The sequence below is a fragment of the Euprymna scolopes genome, chromosome 45, assembly GCF_053919585.1.
Source record: "Euprymna scolopes isolate OS-2025 chromosome 45, ASM5391958v1, whole genome shotgun sequence".
NCBI classification, from domain to species: domain Eukaryota; kingdom Metazoa; phylum Mollusca; class Cephalopoda; order Sepiida; family Sepiolidae; genus Euprymna; species Euprymna scolopes.
In genome coordinates, this window is record NC_136526.1 from 31551777 (window position 1) to 31578206 (window position 26430).

General features: G+C 33.8%; 2 long non-coding RNA genes across 2 annotated transcripts in view; one reads left to right on the forward strand and one right to left on the reverse strand.

The window, feature by feature from the left end:
* The window catches only part of LOC145269359 (uncharacterized), a 31016-nt gene extending 24566 nt beyond the window's left edge, over window positions 1–6450 (reverse strand). Inside the window, exon 1 of the long non-coding RNA XR_013865005.1 lies at window positions 6217–6450. This is a non-coding gene — a long non-coding RNA (uncharacterized LOC145269359). The remainder of the gene's footprint in view (window positions 1–6216) is intronic.
* LOC145269360 (uncharacterized) overlaps window positions 1–26430 on the forward strand; it is a 96752-nt gene that overhangs the window by 60477 nt on the left and 9845 nt on the right. The window lies entirely within an intron of this gene.

Sequence of the window (26430 nt, forward strand, 5' to 3'; positions counted from 1 at the left end):
GTGATTTAAGTCAAATACAGTCTATCACTAGGTGTATCACAATTTTTGTATGAATTTTTGACACCCCTAACACGAAACTGCGAATAAAATATAAAAAACTCGTAATTTCTCTTTTAAAAGTGGGTTGTTTATTTTCTTTATACATTATACTTCAAAAATAAACTATCAAAGTTGTTTTAAAAGTAATAGAAATATTTTTTTTTATTTTTTAAAAAACAGTAATGAATTTTACGAACTCAATATGTTTCAATTTTTAAACTTTAAAAATCTATCAAAATTTTTCTATTAATTCTATTTTTACGATATTTTCAGGGTCAATTCACGCCCCCCCCCCATTTTTAAGTATCTATTAAAAAAATTAATTTACTCACCAATGTGTTATATATCACAAATTGAAAAGAAAAGGTCAATAAATAATATATTCAAATTTAAAAAAAATAGTGTTTTTTTAGAAATTTACCTGTAAAGTTCGAAGTTTAAAACCTTTTTTTAAACCACGTTTTTGTTTTTTCTTTTGTTTTTTGGTTTTAATGAAACCTTGGTCTGTCATAATATAGGCTAAGAGACTATTAGTCGCCTAGAGTTATGCCCCTTGGCCCGTGACGTATGAATCTCGTCCGCCATTGTTTCTCAGTGCAACGTTTACTACTAGACAATAAAGAACGCATTTTACACCACCTTCGAGTCTGTTTATCAATGCTTCCAAAGTATGTATTATCACGACATGGTGTCTGAAGTGGGATCCTCTAAAGAATCAAAGGAATAGTAACAATATTACCCTAAAAAAAAAAAAAAAAAAAAAAAAAAAACGAACATTTTCGGGATCTAAAAAAAAAATTAATACAAAACACACGTGGTGTCGGTATTTTTCTCGCAATCGACGATGAATACATATTCGCAACTACCACCTCCAACAATCGATTGGAACACTTCAAATTTGGCCAAATCAATGGACCGATTTATCAGGCAAGTTCATTTATATTTCGACGGCCCAATGAAAGATGTAGATTCAGACACAAAGTTAAATTACTTGCTAATATGGTCTGGTATCGAGGGCCAGGAAATAAGTGACACTTTTCCCTTTCGACAGGGAGAAGAAAGGACATTGGATAAATATATCCAATTTTTTAAGGAATATGCGAATCCGCGATCGAACTTTCGTGTAGCTAGACACAACCTACTAAAATGTAAACAAAACGCGGATGAATCGGCACACGCATTTCTAAGTCGGCTGCGTCAGACAGCCAAACAGTGTGAATACGGTCGGACGGTGGAAGAGACCATTGTGTTGGACCTATTCATATTCGGTATTTATTTACAGTCTGCACAAAAGTCCCTAATAAGAGAAGGAAGCGATCTCACGATCGAGAAAGCACTCGGAATCGTCGAGACAGAAGAAGCCACGTGTAAACAAATGGAAGCATTACGTACAACAGCAGTAGAAGACAGCTCTACACTCGCAGTTAGAGCCAGACAGCCCAGTGGACCTACCACATGTGGTAATTGTGGCACAAAACACCATCAATATAAATGCCCAGCTAAAGGCAAATACTGCCTAAAATGCAATAAAAAGGGACACTTTGCTAAAGTTTGCCACTCTAAAATGGGAGACGAGGGGCACACACGCAGACAGTCATTCCAGCCACAGAGGAAATATAATAAGAATAAAATCCACATGGCAGCAGCACATATGGGTAGCAACGACGACAGTTCCACAGAGGAGCTGTACTTTCACACAGTAAAGGAATTACCGTTAGCGACCACAGAAGCTTTCACAAAACTGAAGATAGGCAACAGCAAAGCCCAAATAGAGGTTGACGCGAAAATCGACACAGGTGCAATGAGCAACCTGTTACCTAAACAGGTATTCAAGGAACTGAAAGGAGTACCACTGGAAAAATCAGCTATAAGGCTAATTGCGTTTGGAGGCTCAACGATAGACCAAGAAGGGACCTGTCGTTTAGGGGTCAGATCCCGCGACAAGTTCGTTAAAGCGACCTTTCACGTGGTGAAATCAAGAGACCCTATAGTAATAGGACTCCAAACATCAAGAGAATTAGGGCTAGTCACCCTTAACTTGGCTATAAAAACGGACACAACTCATGTGACGGACAAAGCATCCCGGCCTACTCCCCCGCACGACATGAAACCGGTCCCCGTGCAGGAACCATGTACGATGGGAAACCTTGGAGAAAGGAGGAAAATCATTGAGGAATTTCCAGAGGTATTCGACTCCATTGGTTGTCTGCCAGGTGAACACACCATCCATTTAAACCCCGAAGTACCACCAGTTGTCCACCCACCACGTCGAGTCCCAATATCCCTAAAAGGAAAGTTGAAATTGGAGTTGGACTCCTTAGAGGCCCAGGGAATAATTTCCCCTGTAAAGGACCCGACGCCCTGGGTAAACTCATTCGTCTGTACCACTAAAAGGAACGGATCGGTCAGGCTATGCCTCGACCCCGAGACTTAAATAAAGCAGTGCACAGACCACACTATGCGACTCCGACATTCGATGACATCACTGCGGAACTAGACAACGCTAGATGGTTCACAAAAGTCGATATCAAGTCCGGCTACTGGCATTTGAAACTGGACGAAAAGTCGAGACGTCTCACAACATTCATTACCCCACATGGCAGATACATGTACAACAGGTACCCCATGGGAGTCAAATCTGCCCAAGATCAGTTCCAAAGAGCCATGCAGGAAAACTTCGGAGACCTCGAAAATGTCCTATCCATATGCGACGACATAGTAGTGTACGGATTCGAGGAAGACGGCAGTGACCATGACAAGGCACTGAGGCAGCTAATGTTTAGAGCAAGGGAAAGAAACTGCAGGTTTAATTCAGAGAAATTTGTGGTGAAAACCTCCGAAATCCCTTTCTACGGCCACATAATCTCAAGAGACGGTGTCAAGCCAGATCCCCGGAAAATAGAGGCGATCACACAGATGCAACCCCCCGAGGATGCAAAGCAGCTCACCAGCTTCCTAGGCCTGGTGAACTACTTGAACAAATTCTCTCCACGACTCGCGACACTGACAAAACCCCTACGTGAGTTAACATCGAAGAAGAATGACTTCACATGGTCTTCACAGGAGCAACAGGCATTCGAAGAAATCAAAAAAGAGATCGGAAATCATACGACACTCCGATACTTCGACCCTAAAGAACCAATAGTGCTACAGGTAGATGCGTCTTCAATGGGTATAGGCGCGGCTCTGCTACAAAACGACAGACCAGTAGCATTCGCGAGCAAAGCACTTTCCGGACCAGAAACACGCTACTCAAACATAGAGAGGGAGATGTTGGCTATCGTCTTTGGCCTGGAGAAATTTCACAGTAACGTTTGGGGCCACAAAACGACAATTCATACGGATCACAAGCCATTGGAGTCGATAGCATTGAAAAATCTAGCACAAGCACCCCCAAGACTGGCTAGAATGTTATTGAAGGTCGAGAGATATGATTTTACTGTAAAATATACCCCAGGAAAAACAGTTCCAATTGCAGACTGCTTGTCACGAGTAGCACCCAGACCCAGTGGGCACATTGAAGGGATCGATCTCAACGTCCATAGCATGATCTCATACCTCAACTTTGCGCCGACGAGAGTTGAAGATATAAGAGTGGAAACATCCCAGGATCCACTCCTAAAGCAACTTGTAAGCATGGTATTGACCGGCTGGCCTTCCAACCGGGCTGACTGCCCAGGAATTCTCCTGCCATTCTGGAATTTCAGAGATGAGATTGGGGTCCAGGATGGAATTCTACTCAAGAGCCAGAGAATCATTATCCCAGCCTCGTTGCAAAGAGGCATACTGGAAGAGCTGCATGCTTCACACCAAGGAGTAGAGAGAACGAGGTTACGAGCGCGTTCAGCGGTGTACTGGATAGGGTTAAATAAGGACATAGAAGATATAGTCCGAGAGTGCCACACATGCCAGAAATACCAAGCCAATATCCCGCCCGAATCAATACTCCAGCACGAAACCCCTACGTACCCCTGGCAGTACGTCAGCACAGACTTGTTCACATTGGCAGGGAAAGAATATCTGCTTGTGGCAGATCAGTACAGCCGAAACCCCTTCGTACGACGCCTTCCGTCCGCCTCATCAATATCCGTTATTAGAAGTATTAAGACGATATTTGAAGAACAAGGAGTGCCGGAAATCTTGTACTCGGACAATGGTCCACAATTTACAAGTAAAGATTTCAAGGATTTCGCCAGGACGTACAGCTTCCAACACAGGACATCGTCCCCACATTACCCCAAGTCTAACGGATTCGCCGAAAGAATGGTGGGAACATGCAAGAAAATTTTGACGAAGGCAGGGGAAACTGGTCAAGACAGCTACCTAGCAATGATGGCTTACAGAGCCACGCCACTGTCATCAGACATTAAGTCCCCGGCAGAGTTACTCAACGGACGAAAAATACGGACACCCCTAGTATCCAAGCAACAACTTGGCGATGAGCAGACTAGGACAGCCATACAGAAACAGAAAGATCAGTCTAAGGTCTGCTATGACAGGAAACATAACAGACACCACTCCCACCTACATGCAGGACAGAATGTCTATGTCCAGCAGGAAAAAGCAAAGATATGGGAGCCTGGAAAAATTCAGCACTCCAGCGGCACGCCTCACACCCGAACTGAGAAACTCACCCCCGAATTAAGAAGATCTCAGAGACGAGTGAATGCTCCTCAGAAACTGAACTTATAGGTTACACTATCCTAAAAAAAAGAGACAATACCATTACCCTAGAACAATGGAGACAAGCTAAATAATATATTAGAGACTATGTTATCCCTTAATCAGATAAAGGCTAAATATCGCCCTTGGACTATATACATATATATGGAAGGGAAGGGATGTCATAATATAGGCTAAGAGACTATTAGTCGCCTAGAGTTATGCCCCTTGGCCCGTGACGTATGAATCTCGTCCGCCATTGTTTCTCAGTGCAACGTTTACTACTAGACAATAAAGAACGCATTTTACACCACCTTCGAGTCTGTTTATCAATGCTTCCAAAGTATGTATTATCACGACAGGCCCTTGCTCCTTTAATTGAAAAAAAGAATATGGCTTGAATTACATTTTTCGGGTAGTTATAAGCTTGGAAAACAGGGGGTTGAATAATTCACGCCTCCCATTTTTAAATGTCTATTAAAAAATAATTAATTTACTCACCAAAGTGTTATATATCACAAATTGAAGAGAAAAGGTCAATAAATAATATATTCAAATTTAAAACAAAAAAAGTAGTGTTTTTTTAGAAATTTACCTATAAAGTCCGAAATTTAAACCCTTAAAAAAAAAAAACATGTTTTTTTTTTGTTTTTTTTTTTAATGAAACCTTGGTCTTTGCTCCTTTAATTGAAAAAACAATTAGGGCTTGAATTACATTTTTCGAGGAGTTATAAGCTTGGGAAAATGGAGTGGAATTATTCACTATTTTTCACGAAATTTCTGACACACCTATCTATCGCTTTAGGTTAAAGTGTTAGTCGACATTAAAATGTAATGTACAAATTGGGTTCTGAATTATGTTCAACATATACTTGAAACATATAAAAAAAAGCAATTTTACCCAATTTCTCTTTACTTTTAACTATAAAAACCTTTCTACTCAATGAATTTTCGTAATTTTTATATATATTACTATTTTCGACAGGACAACCAAGTATATAACATTTTTGTTTTTGCTTAAAACGACATATTAAAAATCGATCTGCTGTGAAAAAAAAAAAATTCCCCTAAAAAATTCAATGACTGCTCAGTCGAGAAAAGGAAGCAATGTGCACCTACGAAAGAATTGCCCCCTTACGCGACGTGACAGTCAGTTAACGTAGTGTCTTGCCAGCAAAGCCGAGTTAATCCAGAAGTAGCTTCCTAGCATCATCCATCCATGCATAAAAAAAATCAACTCAACAGTAGAGAAATCTCCTTTTAAAATAAACGAATGGTTATGTGATTGACTGGGAAATAACTTTAAAACAGCTGAGAAGGCAAGGCTATCTCTTTTTGTTAGTAAGCAAGGTAAGTGCACACCGCTTTCCCTCTCTTTGAGCAATCATTAACCCCCCCTTTTTTTTCACACTGTCGAAACTGCTATCTCAACAAGCACCAAAAGCTTATTCACATGTTTAAAATATTATGTAAACTTTATTCAAAAATAATTATAAAAAAATAAAAAATGCTTACCTTTCATGCAATGGCAAAAAATTGAAACCAAAACCAGAATTTTTTTTTTTTCTTTTCTGCGCAAAACAGAAGATTCGGTCGGTGTGTTGGGATTTCTTTAGTAACTTGATACAATTTCTATTGTGTGCGTCTAGGTATTAAAAAGTATATATATTGAAAAGAGTGAAATTTAATTAAAGATGAAAAAAAATACAAACGTTTAAAACACTTAACTGATCAACATACACTGCAAGTTCATTACGAAACGGTGTAAATCTTATTTTGTTCCTTGTGTCAAAAGATCCGTTCATTCGTGATGTGAAAGGGAACGTTATCCTGTCAAGTTTACAACATATATTTGTTTACGACTAAGGCTGAAACAATTAACGATGAATTACAAATTAATAAAATATAAGTTTGTTTGGCGAAAGTCAAGTTGACTTTTTTCGATTAAACATTACAAATAAACAGCTTTAATAACACATTAATGTCATGATGAAAATAAATTTGGATAAAAAAAGTCACGTGTAAAAATATTTGTGCATCGAAAGCCTTTGACATACTTGCACAAAGGACAATTTCCCGCGTGATACACAGTCTAATTCGTAATATTGTATAAGAAATTCTGCAGAAATATGCAGTCTCCTCATTGGTCAGTTTGACCGCCCACGATTATGTTTGACCCTATCAGATTGATTGTTCTTACTAGCTGCTGAGGCTTGTACTTGGCGCTATTTTTCATATTTCATGCCGCCAGTTTTCACAAAGGCAACAGGTCGAAATAGATGTAAGAAAACTCACTCGAGGCTTGTAGCTTCAAAACCTCTTTGTCTCATTGCTGTTACGGTACAACAAGTGCATTGCAACCGGTAGAGGTTACTTTGAAATGTACTAGAGTTTCAGGTCAATAAAAGTGCTCATGTGAAAAAGTCTGGAACTTATTGAAGGCCCTCTCTCTCTCTCTCTCTCTCTCTCTCTCTCTCTCTCTCTCTCTCTCTCTCTATCACACACACACACACACACACACACACACACACACACACACACACATATATATATATATATATATATATATATATATATATATATATATATATATATATATAAAAGAGGTGGATGTAGGTTGCTTGAAGCATTGTATAGTATTAATTAAATGAAATATAGTTTGCTAAGAGGCTCTGCATTAGGTTATCAGAATTTTGGGTGAATTTTTGACACCCCTAACACGAAACTGCGAATAAAATAAAATATTAAAAAGACTCGTAATTTCTCTTTTAGAAGTGGGTTGTTTATTTTCTTTATGGAAAAACAAACTATTAAAGTTGTTTAAAAAATAATAGAAATATTATTTTTATATATATATATATATAAAAAAAAAAACAGTGTTTACAATGTGCCGGCGCGCCTTCATGCAGCCATTTTTTTTTTACGCAATGAAATCAATTGAATTTTACGAGTTATTATTACTTTTTTTTTTTTTCATTTTTTTAAGCTTTAGAAATCTATCCAAATTTTTCTATTGGTTAAATTTTTACGATATTTTCAGAGTTAATGTGAAATTTTATGCTCTTTCCACTAAACTGAATATAATATTTTAGACAAACTTTTTTTTTAAATTCATCCCCCCATTTTGAAATGTCTATTAAAATTTAACTAATTAATTTACTCAAAGTTTTGTATATCACAAATTGAAGATAAAAGATGAATAAATAATATATTGTAAATTGAAACAAAAAATAAGAAGTGTTTTCTTTTTGGGAAATTTACCTGTAAAGTCCAAAGTGTAAAACCTTTTTTTGGGGGGGGGGGAGCCTATGTTCTGCTTATATTGTATAGTAAGTATTTGACGCTGACGACAATTTTTTCTATTTCAGCCAGTATTTTCTGTTTTTAGATATTAAAAAAAAATGCACTTGATAAAGAAGAATTAAAATATAATAAATCAAAAATTTATGTATTTCTTTGAGATATGAAAAAGAAAATCCTCGACTGTTTTTTTTTTTTTTTAAGGCAAAAACTTATAAGTAAAATTTTACTATTTTTAAACTATGGGAACACATATTTCTTCACACCCAAGGCTAGACGGCTAACGTGAACACGTGGTTTTTACTTCCTTCTATTCATCCGTAGTTCTAAAGAAGAAAAAAACAGTACTTCTTGTGTTTTGATAAGAACGTAAAAATGCTTATATAATGGCGCCTTCTTCAAATAGTCGTTTAAAAAATTATTTTATTTAAAAATAAATGGAATTTAAAATATAAATATGGATAAATTCTTAACAATGAAAAATGAAACTACACATTGAATTAGCAGTGTCAGAAATAGCGAATAATTCCACCCCATCTTTCCAAGCTTATAACTCCTCGAAAAATGCAATTCAAACCCTATTTTTTTTTTCAATTAAAGGAGCAAGGACCAAGATTTCATTAAAAAAAACCAAAAAAACAAAAAAAAACGTGTTTTTTTTTAAAAAAGGTTTTAAACTTCCGACTTTACAGGTAAATTTCTAAAAAACAGTATTTTTTTTTTGTTTTAAATTTGAATATATTATGTATTGACCTTTTCTCTTCAATTTGTGAGTAAATAATTATTATTAGACATTTACAAAATGGGAGGTGTGAATTATTTGACCCCCTGTCTTTCCAAGCTTATAACTCCTCGAAAAATGTAATTCAAGCCCTAATTTTTTTTTTTCAATTAAAGGAGCAAGGACCAAGGTTCCATTAAAAAAAAAAGAAAAAAACAAATAACGTGGTTTAAAAAAAAGGTTTTAAACTTCAAACTTTACAGGTAAAATTCTAAAAGAACACTATGTTTTTTTTTTTTTAAATTGGAATATATTATGTATTGACCTTTTCTCTTCAATTTGTGAGTAAATTAATTATTTACTTTCGGGTTACTAAATTAATTATTTACTTTTTAATAGACACTTAAAAATTGGGTTCGTGAATTAAAAAAAAAACGTTTGTCTAAAATATTATATTCGATTTATTGGAAAGAGCATAAAATTTCACATTGACCCTGAAAATATCGTAAAAATAGAATCAATAGAAAAATTTTGATAGATTTTTAAAGTTTAAAAATTGAAAAATATTGAGTTCGGAAAATTCATTACTGTTTAAAAATATATATATATATATTTCTATTACTTTTAAAACAACTGTAATAGTTTATTTTGGAAGTATAATCCATAAAGAAAATAAATAACCCACTTTTAGAAGAGAAATTCCGATATTTTTATATTGTATTCGCAGTTTCGTGTTAGGGGTGTCAAAAATTCCTACAAAAATTCTGATACTGCTAACATTGAATAGTATTTTTTATAGGTAATTTGATAAAGTTAAAGAAAAATTATATATCCATCTGAAAGGTTAAAGTAATAACTATGTAATTTCAAAATTACCATAATTAAATTTGGACTTATATTTACAGAAAGAGATCAGTTCGTTTTTAGAATTTATTATATTTTTACTTTGAGGGGAAGTAATTATAGTTATAGCTTCGGTTGTGCAGAGGCGACATGACGTAGAGCCTGGAGTATAAGACTTAACTTTTTTATGATAGTCCATTTGATTGAGAAGGGGGTATTATTAGAGTTAAGTTTTTTAATTAAAGTGGTTAGAGAAGTTCCTTGGTTATTATTAGAATTATGGTTGTTAAAAGAAGAAATGTGGTTTGATATTCTTTTCTTAATTAATGTTGAAGTAGCGCCGATATATGTATGTACTTTATTAAAAGCTCGAAATCTGATATTAATATCAATTTGTTGATTTGTATTAGTTAAATGGTTTGAATTTTGTCCATAGTGTTCAACAAATGGTGGGACAATGATTGTATGAGGACTATTTTGGAGGGGATAATGAGTGTTGTTAGTGTTTTTTTTTTGTTTTTTTTTTATTACTTTTTCACCCCAAACAAGGCAAATTGCCACTTTGGTGTAGGGGGCTACTATCAGGAGCAGCAACTACTGGGGTACTATGTAGGGATTTGGGCAGCAAAGTGTCGGTTCACGTTACACTTGAACTTCTGCACGTCAGTACTGTTGGGGAAGCAGGGACCTGGAATGGAATTCCAGAGTCTAGCGGTTCTGGGGAAGAAACTATTGGAGTAAAAAGATCTTTTACATCTAGCGATCTCTACAGTGTGGGGGTGAGATTTAGCAGCCTGTCGGGTTTATCGAGAGTGCTCACGTCGTGGGGGCACAAGTGATTGCAGTTCTTCAGAGCATTCACCATTATAATACTTGTAGAACAGGCAGAGGGATGCATCGTTTCGACGATGGGACAGAGGCTGAAGCTTAGATGCCAGTTTAGGGCCTATCAGATTTGCGACTCTCTTTTGAACCCTGTCAAGGAGCGAGAGACTAGTAGCCGATGCACCAGCCCAAATATGACAGCAATACTCCATACATGGGCGAATGGTGGCCTTATAGAGGTACAGGATACTTTCGGGTGTTAGAAGTTTTCTAGCATGGTAGAGAGAGCCCACCTTCCTCGCAGCGGCCCTGGCAATGCCCTCGATGTAATTGTTCCAACTCATGTTTCCTGTGAACGTTAGGCCAAGGAGCTTGAGAGACGTACTCTCAGATAAAGAGTCGTTGGCCATTGCTATATGTGTAGAGAGGGTTTCTGGTAATTATTGAATGAAACTAGTTTAGTCTTGGCAGCATTGAACGCGACCAACCACTTTTGTCCTCATTCCACTACAGATTGGAGGTCTTCCTCTAGTGTTTCTGCCATTTCTTTAGAAATGTGTTCATTCGTCTTCCTGTCGTGCCTGCTATAGAGTGTAGTGTCATCAGCATATATACCCATCTCAGAGGCAATTTTGTCGGGGAGGTCATTTATGAATATCAGGAACAGTAGAGGTCCAAGGATAGAACCCTGGGGCACTCCCGCATTTATATCATATTGTTTAGATGTACGACCGTCGAGGACAACCTGGATTTTTCTCTTATCTAAGAAGGATTTAATTATGTTAAGTATTCTACCAGTGATACCGTATGATCTGATTTTCCTGAGGAGACCCTCATGCCATACCCTGTCAAAAGCCTTAGATATATCTAGAGCTACCGCTTTGCCGTCCCCCGCTTTGTCCAGTGAATGGTATATACGTTGAGAGATCACAGTTAGGATGTCTGCTGTGGAACGGGCTTGTCTAAATCCATATTGTTTGTCAGTCAGTAGTTTAGCATCTGTAAGATGATGGACTAGAGCGTGGTTAATTATGGTCTCAAATATTTTGGCAAAAAGTGGGAGGAGGCTAATGGGGCGATAATTTGATGGATCTGTCCTTTCGCCAGAATTCTTGAATACTGGTACCACAGAAGCAGTTTTCCAACAGCCCGGAAAGCAAGCTTCATTAAGGCATTTGTAGTAGAGTTTGGAGAGAACTGGATTTTTTCGATCAAGATTGGTTTTTATGTACCGTGTGTTTTTTTGGGGGACGGAGGGAGGGGTCTGTATGCGTTTTTAAGGCAATTCAATATTTATTTAATTATTCTTTAAAACATTTCAGCGACAATTAATATATTTTTAAAATAATATTTTTAAATATAAACTTTTGACGAATATTCGCGAGCAAGATTTTTTTTTAATAAAAGATATTTAAATAAGTGGGTGTCTTTTTCAGTGCGTTTTTATTTAATAAAAATTATAAAAATATTTTGTACTGATCGCGATTTGAGTTCCCTGCCGAATACCATAAAAAAACACTGACTTCTCCCTACGCATGAGCAAAGGACATTTATCGCCTTTGTTTTTATCACTTTTATCGATCTTTTCTTTTCTTTTTTTTAAAATAGCATTTGATTTTTAAATGACGACGTTTTTACTATTTATGAATATTAAAAGAAAAATAATTACTAAACATTTGTTAATAAAAAAAGGTGTGCTAGTGCACTTATGATCCGCGCTATAGTTTAAATCGTATTTCTAATTTTAATTAAAGTTTAATGTTTTTTTATTCAATTGTAAGGTTAAGCCATTCTTAACATGGGGAGGGTGTTTTGTACCTATTCTCTACTTTAACCTTACAATTGAATAAAAAAAAAACATTAAACTTTAATTAAACTTAGAAATACGATTTAAACTATAGCGCGGATCATAAGTGCAAAGTGCACTAGCGCCCATTTTTTTATTAATAAATGTTTAGTAATTATTTTTCTTTAAATATTCATAAACAGTAAAAACGTAAAATGCTATTTAAAAAAGAAAAGAAAAAGTCGATAAAAGTGACACATAAACAGTAAAACAGTAAAAAAAAAAAAGTCGATAAAAGTGATTAAAAACAAAGGCGATAAAAGTGAGATATTATTAATAAATGTGTAGTAATTTCTTTTATTTCAATATTCATAAACAGTAAAACTTATAAAAAGTCGATAAAAATTCATGATCGTTTAGTTACTATGGTAGGCACCGCCAAAAATGGCCGCAAAATCAAGTTGTTGTTGCTTTTTAAAACTAAATTACATTTATTAAAATCCATTATTTCTGAGTAACTTTTTTTTTTCCAGAAAGATAAAACCCTGAATTTTATCATATAGAAAACAGAATAATGTAAAACTTTTTCTACTATTTTTAATTCAATTTTAAATGTTAAATTTTCCCCAAAAGTTAACAATTGACATTTTTTGTCTTGCACAAAAAACGTACTAAAATATTAAAAAAAAAAAAAAGGTTTTTGAAAGAATTAATTTATTTATTTATTGTCTAACTAAGATTTAGGATGATTTTCTAAGAGAATATGCAAAAATATTATAATATAAGTACCTGAATTTCAAATAATTCCACTTATTCATATAGGTAACCAGATATTTCGCGTCAACGTAGAGTTCAGATCGACTCTGCTTACGTTTTCGTTTGATAAGAAGAAAACTATGGAAGACCAAACAGGCCAAAAACACTTATTTTTCAGTGACGAAAATTTCTATGTATTATTAAGCTGAGGCTGGCCAGTACCAGATGGGTGACCATTTGTATGAGTTTGGTTTTTAATGTGTATGTGTGTGGGGGCCAGGCTCCCCAAAATTTAAAGCAGAATTAAACAAAAATTATTTCAGCGCGTTTGGTCCACCGTAGTCGAAAGGCAGCAAACGTTTCCAAACTTGATCGAAAAAATAATTATATTTTTAACACAAAGGGCACAATATTTATCGATTTTTTTTGTATCGATTATTCAAAGCATGCCCTGTTTAATAATGGTCATGCATTATTCGGCTCGCTAAAAAAAAATTGTTAATTTATTTATCAAAAATTTTAAAATGGCTTTTTTCGTATAAATATTAAAAAAAATTTTGTTTTGTTTTGCTTAACTTAAATTAATTATTTTACTTAACATATTCACCGAATTTCACACTTCAAAACTCAAAAGCGGGATAATTAAACACAATCGAAGTTCTGATATTCAGACGTCAAAATAAGGTATGCAAACAATTTTTTTTTTTAATCTATAATTCTGTCCCTTACAACAACACAATATGTTTTGTTCAGTTTCAGATTATTATTTAAGCATATTTGTTCCCACTTCAAAACAAGGGGGGGTTTTGTAAGCAATCGTTTATGAAAAATAAGTACACTGTTATAAAGTTCATTCTTCTCTTAATAATCGCTGAACATTTCGTATTGATCTGATTTTTAGTAGATTTTTAAAAAGACGGTCCGTCAAAAAGTACTGACCTGCCCCCCCCCCCCGCCCAGTTTTGGCGGTGCCTATACTATGGCAACTAAAACATGTCCTTTGCTCATGCGTAGGGAGAAGTCAGTGTTTTTTTATGGTGTTCGGCAGGGAACTCAAATCGCGACCAGTACCAAAGATGTCTATCTAGAATTCATCTTTATAAAAATAAAAGTTATAAAAAGATATGTGAATAAAATATATTTTAAAATCTCGATTGTTTATACTTGTGATTTTATTATGCATAAAAATTGCCTCGGCCTATAATTATTTCTCCTTCAGTCCTTTTCACTAACCACCGACATACATCGCACTGTAAATAAATATTGAATTGTATTAAAAACGTACACAGAAAAAAAAATGTCCAAACCCGTATAGAATGAACCTTTTTTAATAAGTTTTATTCAGTCTTTATTTGAACTTAATGGACTGGGTTTTTTTTATTATTATTATTTATTTTTGTATTTATTGACTGTTTTATTCTTTTTATCAAACAAAAATAGAACTTTTATAATGAAATATATATTATGGACTGTTTTTCAAACATCGAAATTTTAAAATTAAAGTTTTATTTAAAAAACAAATAAATAAAAGACGAGGTGTTTTGTTTTTTCGAGATATTTTGTTTCGCCATTTATCACTTTTAAATTTTATTCAACAATGAAATGATTTAAAAAAAACACATTTTGTTAAATATATTTTTAAAAAATTATTATAAAATATCTATAAGGTAAAAGTTTGTTGAAAGTTCAAATAAAGTTTATAATTTAATTGAAAACAAAACACCTCGTCTTTTTTTTTTAATAAAACTAACTTTAATTTTAAAATTTCGATGTTTGAAAAACAGTCCATAAAAGTTCTATTTTTCTTTGATAAAATGAATAAAACAGTTATTAAAAAGTTCTGTAAATATATTAAAAACGCACCCAGAAAGACACTGATCTATTTAAATATCTCTTTTTTTTTTTTTAAATCTTGCTAGCGAATATTCAAAATTTAATATTTAAAAATATTATTTTAAAAAATATATTAATTGCCCTGAAGGTAATGTTTAAAAGAATAATTAAACTCTGGAATTCCAGCCCAGGCCACTGCTTAGTGCTTCCCCAACTGTACTGACATGCAGAAGTTCAAGTGTAACGTGAACCGACATCTTGCTGCCCAAATCCCAACATAGTACCCCAAGTAGTTGTTGCCCCTGATAGTATCTTCCTACACCAAAGTGGCAATGCGCCTTGTTTGGGGTGAAAATGTAATAAAAAAAATAATAAATTGTCTTAAAAACGCATATAGAACCCCACCCCCTAAAAAAAAAAAAAACAAAAAAAAAAAACACACGGTACATAAATATTAATCTGGGTCGAAAAAATCCGAAACAGAAAGACACCCATTTATTTAAATATCTTTTATTTAAATACGTTCGTTTTGTTACTTACTTTAAAAAACTGTTTTGTAAATATATACTTTTTCTTTTAAATCTTCAAAAGTTTTGTAAATATATTAAAAAAAAAAAAATTGTTGGCGAATATTCGAGCATGTTTGCTATTTGACGTGTTTACAAACACCCGCCGCCATGTGCATCTTGTGCCAATGTCAAGGTTGAATCACCGGTGTTAGTTGAATTGTGCGCTTGTCACCGCCAGGCGGCGTCGTCTGCTACAAGGTATCTATTCTTTACTTGATCCATTGTACGTATCCGTTTTGAAGTGAAGATCTCAATAAAAAAATAAATAAATAAATAAATAAATAAAAAAAATTCTATTAATTTGATCGAATAGTTTTTTTGTTTTTTACCGCGGAAAAATACGTTTTTATAACAGCACGTTGAAGGCAGACATCTTTGAATTTTTAAATTTTTATTTGGATTTTTAGAACACGCCACGGGGAGATTTAAAGCGTCGACATTCCCTCCCCATCTTTAATATTAGCTTTTGTTCGTAAAAAATCGAACCTTTTGCTCGATATCATAACAAATTGTTTTTTCGCTGTAAAAAACAAAAAAAAAAAAAAAAAAAAGGAAAAAAAAAGACTACTTGATGAAATTATGTAAAATTTTTCTTCGAGGAACTTCATTCCATAACGGATAAGTACAACATAAACTTTTTTTTCGATATTTTCATTTTTTTAATGTCTTGATTAAACTGTACAAGTACCTTTTTATATGAAAAACAATAATTTCACAATTATTTTTTCTGTAAGTGAACATATTTAAAAAAAACAACAAAAAAAACACTTTTCAGATTTTAATAGAGTTTATATATGTTAAAAAAAAAAAATTGACAGGGTCAAATATTTAAGGCACACAGGTAATTCCGGGACACTTTCTTGGGAGGAAATATGGCTAGTCTCAGTGAATGGAATGACTGAATCGGTCAACATAATATTTTACTCCTCGGCCATGTCATATTTAATTTTGTCACCTTTAAACTATTGCGACAAATAAAATAATAATGTTTCACAATAATGCATTTAAATTAGTTCGGATTATATTTTCTGCGAACTAGTTTTTCCTTCCGCCATCTTAAATTTAGACTTTCGACAGTCAAATTCGAATAGTTTTTAATCGTTTCTTTCTTGAAAGCAATTTCGCAAACAAAAGGTAAGTATTTCTTGAATTTGGTTGCTTTTATGTGTTCTTTTTTTCTTACAAGTGCACGTCTGAACCATTAAAGCTTTTGCTTTAGATATAGAAATAAATGAACATTTCAAGGAAGGAAACCGTTTTAGGCACGGGCAAAATGAATGCCGATGCTCAAAATGTATAAACATTTTTACCCCTCCCTTTACTTAAAATTTCACCAAAAAATCAGGAAATTAACGAATTTTAATTAAATTTTCAATATTTATAGAATAATGATCGCGGAATATAATGAACTAATTATTTATTTTTTAAATGTTAGAGGAAATGTATGATTTCGTTTAAACAAAAAACACCTTTACTAAAGTTATGGTTTTCAGTAGTAAATAAAAAAAACGCAAGAATTTCTTTTTGCTTTTTTATATATATATAAATAAAGCATCGTAATTTGTAACAATAAAAAAAATAATTTTTACAGGAACATTACGAAAAAAGCCCTCAAATCCGTATGAATGAATTCAATATAACTCGAAGAAAAATGAATTTTTCGAACTATCGATGTTACCATTAAATGAAGCATTGCTTATTTAATGTTTTTACAAAAAAATTATAATAGCAAAAATATTTCTACTTTATTTTTTAAATTCCAGATTTCGCATGATTTTTATATATAAGATTTTAATAATTTCCTTGCTCGCAAGAATGTGAAACTTTCGGCGTAACATAATTTTTATATAATCTCAAACAATAATTAAAAAAATAATAATTTAAAAACGGGAATATAAAGAATAATTAAATTTAAAAATGGTAAAAGTTTATACAAACGTTCAGAATAGGAATGTACGGATGCATGTCTAGAGGAGGGGGAAGAAATCTGACACCCCTACCTCCTTTTACTATCATGACTTCATTTTGAAACAGGGTATCGATTGGCTATAATTTTGGGCTTTCGTATAATTGTGTTTTACAGTTTTTGGAGCACCGTAGAATTATTTGCTTTTTGAGAGCTAATTAAGTTATTTTTGCACAAACAAGGTGTTTGTTTTTTTATTTAATTCAATAACGTAGGGCTTTACTTTACTAATTATCTTTGAAATAGACCCAGAAAACTATTTATCTTTTAAAGGATTTTTTTACAATGAATTTATTTAGCTTCAAAATTAAGCTGAATTTGCATGCTCACCGTGAAAACATTTTTCATTTTTTTTTAACGTATACAAATATTTTTTTCCTTTACGAAATTAACTTTAGTTTCTAATCTTTCAAATACAATCAGAAAGTAGTCGGAAACCTACAAAAAAATTATGATAAATCGGCTTTTAAAACTAGCTCCCTCTATCTTTATCTGCCCATTTTTGCTCGTACATAGTTAAGATTGATTTATTTTTGTACTTTTTTTTAATTAATTACAATTGCTTTTAAAACTGCAGAGGTAGTGTTGTCATGGGGGCTGCGGCCGCCACACTACCACCCTGCACCCTCCCTAATGTAAGCAGAATTTTTGTGAAATGTTAAATGGTAATCTACTCAGTAAATGTTGCCGCATTATTTACGGAAAAACGGTTAAATAATTAAACTGTAGAAGCACCTGTTAAACTACACAAGTTCTATAATTGAATAACCCCCAAAAAAGAACGAAAAACATAAAAATGTGAAAAGATAATCTTTTAGATTAATTAAAAAGCATTAAAAATTGCATAACACATACAATTTTTTTTTTTTAACTTTCTTCTTATTTCAAATGTCCGCTAAAGGTTCCTCTGCAATGTGATAAGTAATTTCACTGTGAGCGTTCGCACGCGAAAACATGTAAGCAAACACTACTGAAGGCAGTGAAATGGTGTAAAATAGTCCCAAGGACCAGGGGTTCAAACAGTAAATTTGCGACGGGGTGGATTATCAGATTTCTTTGTCATCAGCCTCGGAACATAAAAAAACAAATTAGAGTGGCCGGTGTCTAGTGTAGTGTAAGGTAACATTTACTTACTTTTATTGCTTCTTATGCACAATACGAACCATACTGAAATGTTAACGTTATAAATTAGAAGCCAATGTTTTAATATAGATGTTTTTTTAATTTTCTACTTTCATCTAACGATTTAATAAACAAAAGATGGTAGGTCTTTGTTATTGTAGTGAAATTCGACAGCCGAAGAATTTAGTTTTCATTAAAAAGCAACTACTTACTTTTTTTGTCAATTTCAACAATAATTAATGTTAGATACCTAGTTGTCATGTTACAATTAGTTAAATATTTATGAAATATTACATTAAATAGGAATTTCCATTATTCAATGAAAAAACTGGTTTCGGCCATGTTTCTTTTTTCACCTGTTATATGTGATGTAAACAAAGGGAAATAACTCATAGCTTTTATTGTTAAAGAAGGGTTTATTAAAATCCATGCAAATAACAAATAACAAAATAAATATAACGTATAACTCATAAACCATTTTTTTCTTTTCAAAAATAATTCAAAATGAACATATTTTGCATGTTTTCTTTGTAATTTTTCATATTAAGAAAATAACATATATAATATTGTTTTTTTTGTAGTATTCAAAAATATGTTACCTACAATGCTAATATGAGTGCTTTTTGATTAACCTGAAGGTAAAATTGCTAATTTCTTCAAAAAACATTTTCTTTCATAATTAATTTTTATCTGATCGTTTTTCATAATTTTTGGATATGTCTATTCTGTGACATGACCATACTGTAGATAATATTGGTTTTATTTGAAATTCAATATTTCAAGTTTTGAATTTTGCTACAGTAACGAAGCACCCAAAGGATACCATAAAAATTGAGTTGAACTTGAAACTCTGAAAAATAGGATGATTCATATGCTGCATAAATACGTTTTTTTTGTCAAGAACATATTTTTTGGAGACGAGCGAGGATGCCCGGTATTGCCCAGGTGTTTATCGGTGTGTGTGTGTGTGTGTGTGTGTAGGGAGAAGGAAAAAATAAAAAGTTTTGGTAGGCCGGTAGGCTGAAACCCAGAGCCTTGAAGTGAACGCAGAAAAGAAAGTGATAGCCTGATAACTTACCGCAATGCTACGAGGGCAGCAGAAATGAGAATGGTTGAAATTAAACGATTAAAAAGTTAAGTGAATGAGTTCACGCAGGTGCATAAATTTAATGAGGTCAAACATCACGCCGTAGGGGAATGAAATCACGCACTTAACTTTGGCTGCAAACCAGTTTCGGCATATTTGTTTTCCCAAGATGATGGGGGAAAACTAGCTCCCCATAAAAAGGTGATTGTCCAAATGAATAACAATTGTCTGATATGACGGGTTTTCCCCGCATTGATCAACACTCCTAGCTTTCTGGATGTCCCTGACATGAGTGCCAGGCGCATTTGCTCCAGATTTAGTTTCGTTTTTTATACAGAAAAGACAAACAAACATGTGGAGAGCAGGAAATAGCACGAAAATAGCGTATAACAGTCCCTCAAATAAAAGATAGACACAATCTCGTTTTGTAAATCAGAGATATTATAATCTAGGGAGTATATAAAAAGTTGTAAGAATTGATGAGCCCCCCCCAGTACAACCCCGAAAAAAGCATTTGCCAGACATACAAAAAAAGCACACAAAAAGCAATCACACACACACACACACACACATTTTCGCTTTTATATAATAAATTTTCAAAAATGATATTGAATTTGGTTAGATATTAGAATTAACCATAACGAGAACCCCCCTCCCATAACAAGGTTTTGAAAGGGAAGGTTGTCTTAAAAGAGGCAATAACTTTGATTGTCCCTTTTTTATTTCTAACTAATTGTCTTTTTCAAAGCATAATTGTGTGCAAAGAAAGAACCCAATTTTTTTAAGTTAAAGCATATAAATAATTTGGTGATTGAAAATAATTTTAGTTGTTGGTGATTCATTATTTTAAATTTCAGTTTTGTGCTAAGTCTTCTGTTTTCTTCAGTATCTTTTCTTGTTTAATTTCAAGCCTTATAGTAAATCTTAAATCTCATAAAAATTTAGAAACCTTTCACCATTGTAACTGAAAGGCTTCAAATCGATTAGATTAAGGGTTCTTTTTAGGATACTGTCAAAGAGAGAAAGAGAAGAGTGGTTGATACACTGGCCCATAAGTTATAACATTTGTTCATGCATGGCAAACAGTGGCTTTGAACATATAGGATACTGGCTGGTGTGAAAAGTTTTCTAACATTGTAGAAAAAGCTCACCTTTCTTGACACAAACATGGCAATACCTTCACGTTACCTCTGAATGTCAGCCCGAGGAGTTTTAATAACAGAGTATTATGTAAACATTGTAAGTGTTGGTTAAAATTGTTTCCATAAATATTAAAGGAAAGGAGTTTTGTGTTTGTAGAAATTGATTTAATTTTGTTTAGATGTATTGCAAGAAAACACAACCTGGATCTTTTTTGTCTAAGAAGGATCTAAATATAATAAATAATTCTCACATAATGCTGTACAAATTAATTTTATTGAGATTACATGTGTGTGAGACTTATCACAACTGTGGGTATATCAAGCTCTGTTATTCTAGTTTCACTTGTCCTGCCAAATGAATATATAACTAATAGGACATCTCTAGTAGAATAGGTTTACTTAAATGCCTACTTTTCTTTAGAAAGAACATTAGAAGTAATAAAGTGGTGATTGATTTACAATTCAAAGATTTTACTAATGCCTGGGAGAAGAGTTTATGGCTACTGATCACGCAAATCTGCTCTTTCCATTAGTACTACAAAGGCAATTATTTTGTGACCAGTGTAGAAGACTCAGCAAAAGATTTGTTGTGCTTTGGAGAATTCAGGTGACAGCTACTGATGGTAATTACATTAGTATTTCTCAAACAAAAATTAACATTACAGTAATTTGATTTTGCAGCAAGGAAATATCTTAAAAAAGTTCTATTATTTTTTCAGCCAACTTGCTATTTTAAATTTCTAAATAAAATATTGTAGGGTTAGATTATACTAGCGGGGGGTACCCGGCGTTGCCCGAGTGTTTGGAGGTGTGTGTGGTTTTAAGTAAATCAAAACACCCAGGTGTTTGTGTCATGGGGGGGCGTTACAATAAGAAAAAAGTTTTGGTAGGTAAGTATGAAGAATCGAACACAAACCCTTGAGTCGAAGTTGGAAATAAAAATTGAAAAAAAGTGCGACATTAACCACTGCACCACCACAAAATAGTAACGGAAACATGTTTGAATTTATTTAAGTATTAAAACTTGGCAGGTGCCTGTACTTAATGAGGTCAACTGCGGAGCAGTGTTTTATTTCCTGCGGGGCAGAATTATTATATTTTTTTTTGTATCCCAAAGATGTTGTGGGGAAAACCAGCTCCCCATAAAAAGGGATTGTCCAAATTGAATAGCAATTGTCTGATATAAGGAGAAACTCCACATTGATCAAGCTGATTGCTTTCAGACGTTTCTGGAAAAATGCCGCCAGAATTAGTTTTGCTTTTATTATACAAAAAAGCTTAATGCACATGTGGCGATCGAAAAATGTTGAATATTTATCTTTTCAAAGTTGAGCAAATTAAATAGACAGGCGACCCCCGTTAAGTCATAGATATTATGATTTAGACATGATATAAAAAGTTTGGAGAAGTGAGTCAACCGATCGCTTCTTGGAAAAAAGCCTTTCTCGGACATACACAAAAAGCGAACATACATATATACATACACACATTTTCGCTTTTATATTTATAGATGAAGCATGTTATTATTTATCTAAAAAATTTTCTGAGAAGTTTTTATCCACAAATATGATAAGTAAATAAAATAATTATTTAAAATAGATAAGCTAGTGAGGACATGTCTCATGTTAGATAATTCTTTTTATTGATCTCTGGATAACTCATGTTAAATTCTTGTGCGTTTGTTGGTTAGGATTCTTGAGAGGGAATGGCTCTCTATTATATTATTATTTAGGTACACATAAAACCAAATTCTTAATCGACATTGGTAAGGTAGTGAACACTCCAATATTGCTGAACACATATACCAAACTTTGCCACTAATTTTAGAATTCTAGTTTTCTAATTTTTTCATCTATTCTGCACAGGATTAATGGAAACACACTATAAACAGAATGCAATTGTAGATTTCAAATCCATGTTTCTGATAGTTGCAGCAAACTTTTAGAAGTCCTTTGTCCATAACATTTAAAAAAATTTTTTTATTACATTTTCACCCCAAACAAGGCACATTGCCACTTTGGTGTATCAGGGGCAACAACTACTGGGGTACTATGTAGGGATTCGAGCAGCAAGATGTCGGTTCACGTTACACTTGAACTTCTGCACGTCAGTACTGTTGGGGAAGCAGGGACATGGAATGGAATTCCAAAGTCTAGCGGTTCTGGGGAAGAAACTATTGGAGTAGAAAGATCTTTTACATCTAGGGATCTCTACAGTGTGGGGGTGGGATTTAGCAGCCTGTCGGGTTTGTCAAGGGTGCTCACGTCATGGGGGCACAAGTGATTGCAGTTCGTCAGAGCATTTACCACTAAAATACTTGTAGAACAGGCAGAGGGATGCAACATTTCGTCGAGGGGACAGAGGCTGAAGCTTAGATGCCAGTTCAGGGCCTATCAGATTGGCAACTCTCTTTTGAACCTTGTTAAGGAGCGAAAGACGCAGATGCACCAGCCCAAATGTGACAGCAATACTCCATACATGGGCGAATGGTGGCCCTATAGAGGTACAGGATACTTTCGGGTGTGAGTAGTTGTCTAGCATGGTAGAGAGAGCCCACCTTTCGTGCAGCGGCCCTGGCAATGCCTTCAATGTAATTTCAAAGTGGTTGCTGTTTAAATGGCAATGACACATATCTATAACACATTCTGCCTCACTCCTAATTGCCTGCAACATCTGCATGAATCTCTTTGCTATTCTCTCGTGATACTCTGCTGATCGTCTCCATTAGTAGGATTACAGAGACAGAGGGATATTGAATTTTCATGGAGAACACCTTTCTTTGCTTAATAAAACATAAAAGAAACTTGCTTGCAAATAAGAAATAGTCAAATTCAAAGATTCTCAATACAGGCAAATAATAAAAAAAATGTGATAAATGTTGCGGACATATGCAGAGGTTGCATTCTTAATTTGGTTGTCTGGCTATGAGGCAACATCAATAAGAAGCCTCATCATTTGCAAACTCACATTCAGATCAAATACCACTATAAATACCTATTGCTATTTTTTTACCATCGACCTGCATGTATTTATACAATAAACAAACCTCGATTATTCTTTGTCTTCATATATAAAGAAGTGTCTATAAATTAGTTTTGAAGTAGATTTTTTAAACCAAATGCCACCCTTGATACATACTGATGTGGTAAGCAATGGATTCATAGATCCAAAGATGACTCTTTAATCCAACCACTTAAATATAGACACATCAAAAATCTAGCAGTGTAGTAGTTCATTGTCTTGCACTGTATTTTCTGACGCAAAAATAAGGTAGATACTCTCATTATGACCTGAAGAGTTGGTTTATACTAAGTCCAACATATTCTCTTACTTACTCTGTGGCAGGAGCACTAAGAATGAATTAACTATGAATATAGAAATGTTGTGAATAAGTCAACATCACTTTTTCCATACTTAATTGTGGGCAAACTATGAATGTATTATATGCTATATGCATGCGTATCAGATAGTGAAAACATTTCATCAAGCTTCACTGACACATGAACTCAGCTTTCTAAATCAATTCAATATTAAATTGGCTGGGATCTGCACTACTAATCTATTTTATATATTTGTGAAGTAATATTTGTAACTAAAATAGTTTATTGGTTCTACATTATTACTGGATCATCAGGAAATTAGATGCTTCTGACACAGAGGTATGTTCTCTCTCAGGAGCTTTCTTTGCATTTCTTTTTATTCAGGACCCAAACTAAATCGCATATGCCAGCATTATTAGAGCTTGAATGACTACATCCCTTTCATATCCCAACTATACATGTCTGCATTTCACCATCAAGAGTTATGAGTTATGACCTGTAGAGTTGGTTTATTTATTCACTTACTCAAATTGTGGCAGGAGCACTAAGAATGAATTAAGTATGAATATAGAAATGTTGTGAATAATCTTCATCACTTTTTCTCACTTAACTGTGGGCAAACCATGAAGGCATGGTATGTTGTATGTATGTGAATAGTTAACAAAATGCCCTCCTCCAGTGACATGTATCTATAACAGAGATTCTGCATCAACTAGAGAATATATATGACACTTTCATATATCGTGCTGACATATGATGAGTTTGTCTTGCTGATTTGGTTGTCTGGATATGAGGCAACATCCATAATAGACCTCATCATTTGCAAAATCACATTCAAATCTGGATTATTCTTTAATCAGTATTTTTTATATTTAAGTCATTGTTTGGATTTAGAAGACAGGAAATATCATGTCGCTAGTTTTCTTGTGCTTGTGTAATGCTCAACGATACTTACTTTAAATAAAAACATAACTAGGTAGAAGAGTAACTTATCTTGCCTTTGGTAACATTTATTTGGGTGCTTATGCAATTATGTTATCATGCTATTTTTTCAAGGAGTATTTTCAAGTTATATTCAAGTTTCATGATATCTTTTTTATTAACTTCTTAGGTGAAAGTGCAGAATAGTTAACAAAATCCCCTCATCCAGTGACATGTATCTATAACACAAATTCTGCATCACTCCTAATTGCCTCTAACAACCTCTGCATGAATCTACTTACTCTCTTGTGATACTCTGTTGATCGTTTCCATTGACATATAAAAAATATGATGATAAAAACTACTAGAGAATATATATGACACTTTCATATCTCGTGCTGACATATGATGAGTTTGTCTTCCTGATTTGGTTGTCTGGATATGAGGCAACATCCATAATAGACCTCATCATTCAAATCTACATTATTCTTTATGTTCATAAGTAAAGACGTTTCCAAAGATTAGTTTGGGAATGGATTTCTTGAACCAATTGACTGATATTCTAAACAATGGTTTAATAGATCCAAAGTGAACCTTTAATCTAACCACTTAAATAGAAGCAGATCATAGATCTAGCAGTGTAGAAGTTGATCCTCGTCAATATCTTGCACTTTATTTTTCTGATGCAAAATTCAATGCCAACATTATATGCATCAACATGCAGGTTGTGGTTCTAGTACATGATAACACAGAAAACATTTGGTTCTACTTTATTACTGGATCATCAGGAAATTAGATGCTTCTGAGTCAGAGGTAGCTACTCTCTTAGGAGATTTCTTTGCATTTATTTTTATTCAGGACCAAAATCAACTCGCATATTCCACCATTATTAGAGCCTTAATGAATACATCCTTTCATATCCCAACTATACACGTCTGCATTTCACCATCAAGAGTTATGACCTGAAGTGTTCAGTTTTCTAAATCCAGTATATACTCTTACTCAGTATGTGGCAAAAAATGAATATTGTGAATAGATCTCCGCCTCTTTTTCTCACTTAACTACAGTCAAATCATGAAGACACCAAATGCATGAGTATCAGATATTCGAAACTCTTCATCAAGCTTAACTGACACATGAACTCAGTTTTCTAAAGTCATCCAATATTAAATTAGCTTGGTTCTACACTACTAATCGTTTTTATAAGTTTTCTATTTATAAAGGATGCTGCTAAGAACTGACAAATCAAATTAATTCACGTTCTGCTACCAACCAATCAGAAACCAGAATTGCTTCATAAATATTAAACCTTTTCTGGAGCAATTTCACATGTTCTTTTCCATCTCGACACGGTAAGAATATTTTGCTCTGTGGAACTGTCTACTACAAACAAGTCACCTCCCAGGACTTATGTGTAATAGCGAACCGTCTGAAACTGTTCTGAAACTAAAAAATGGCTTACACTTCTAGAGATTATGGGCCCAGCGTGCGTCTTTATTTCGATGGATCCGAATCAAAATTCGAATTGTGGCAAGTTA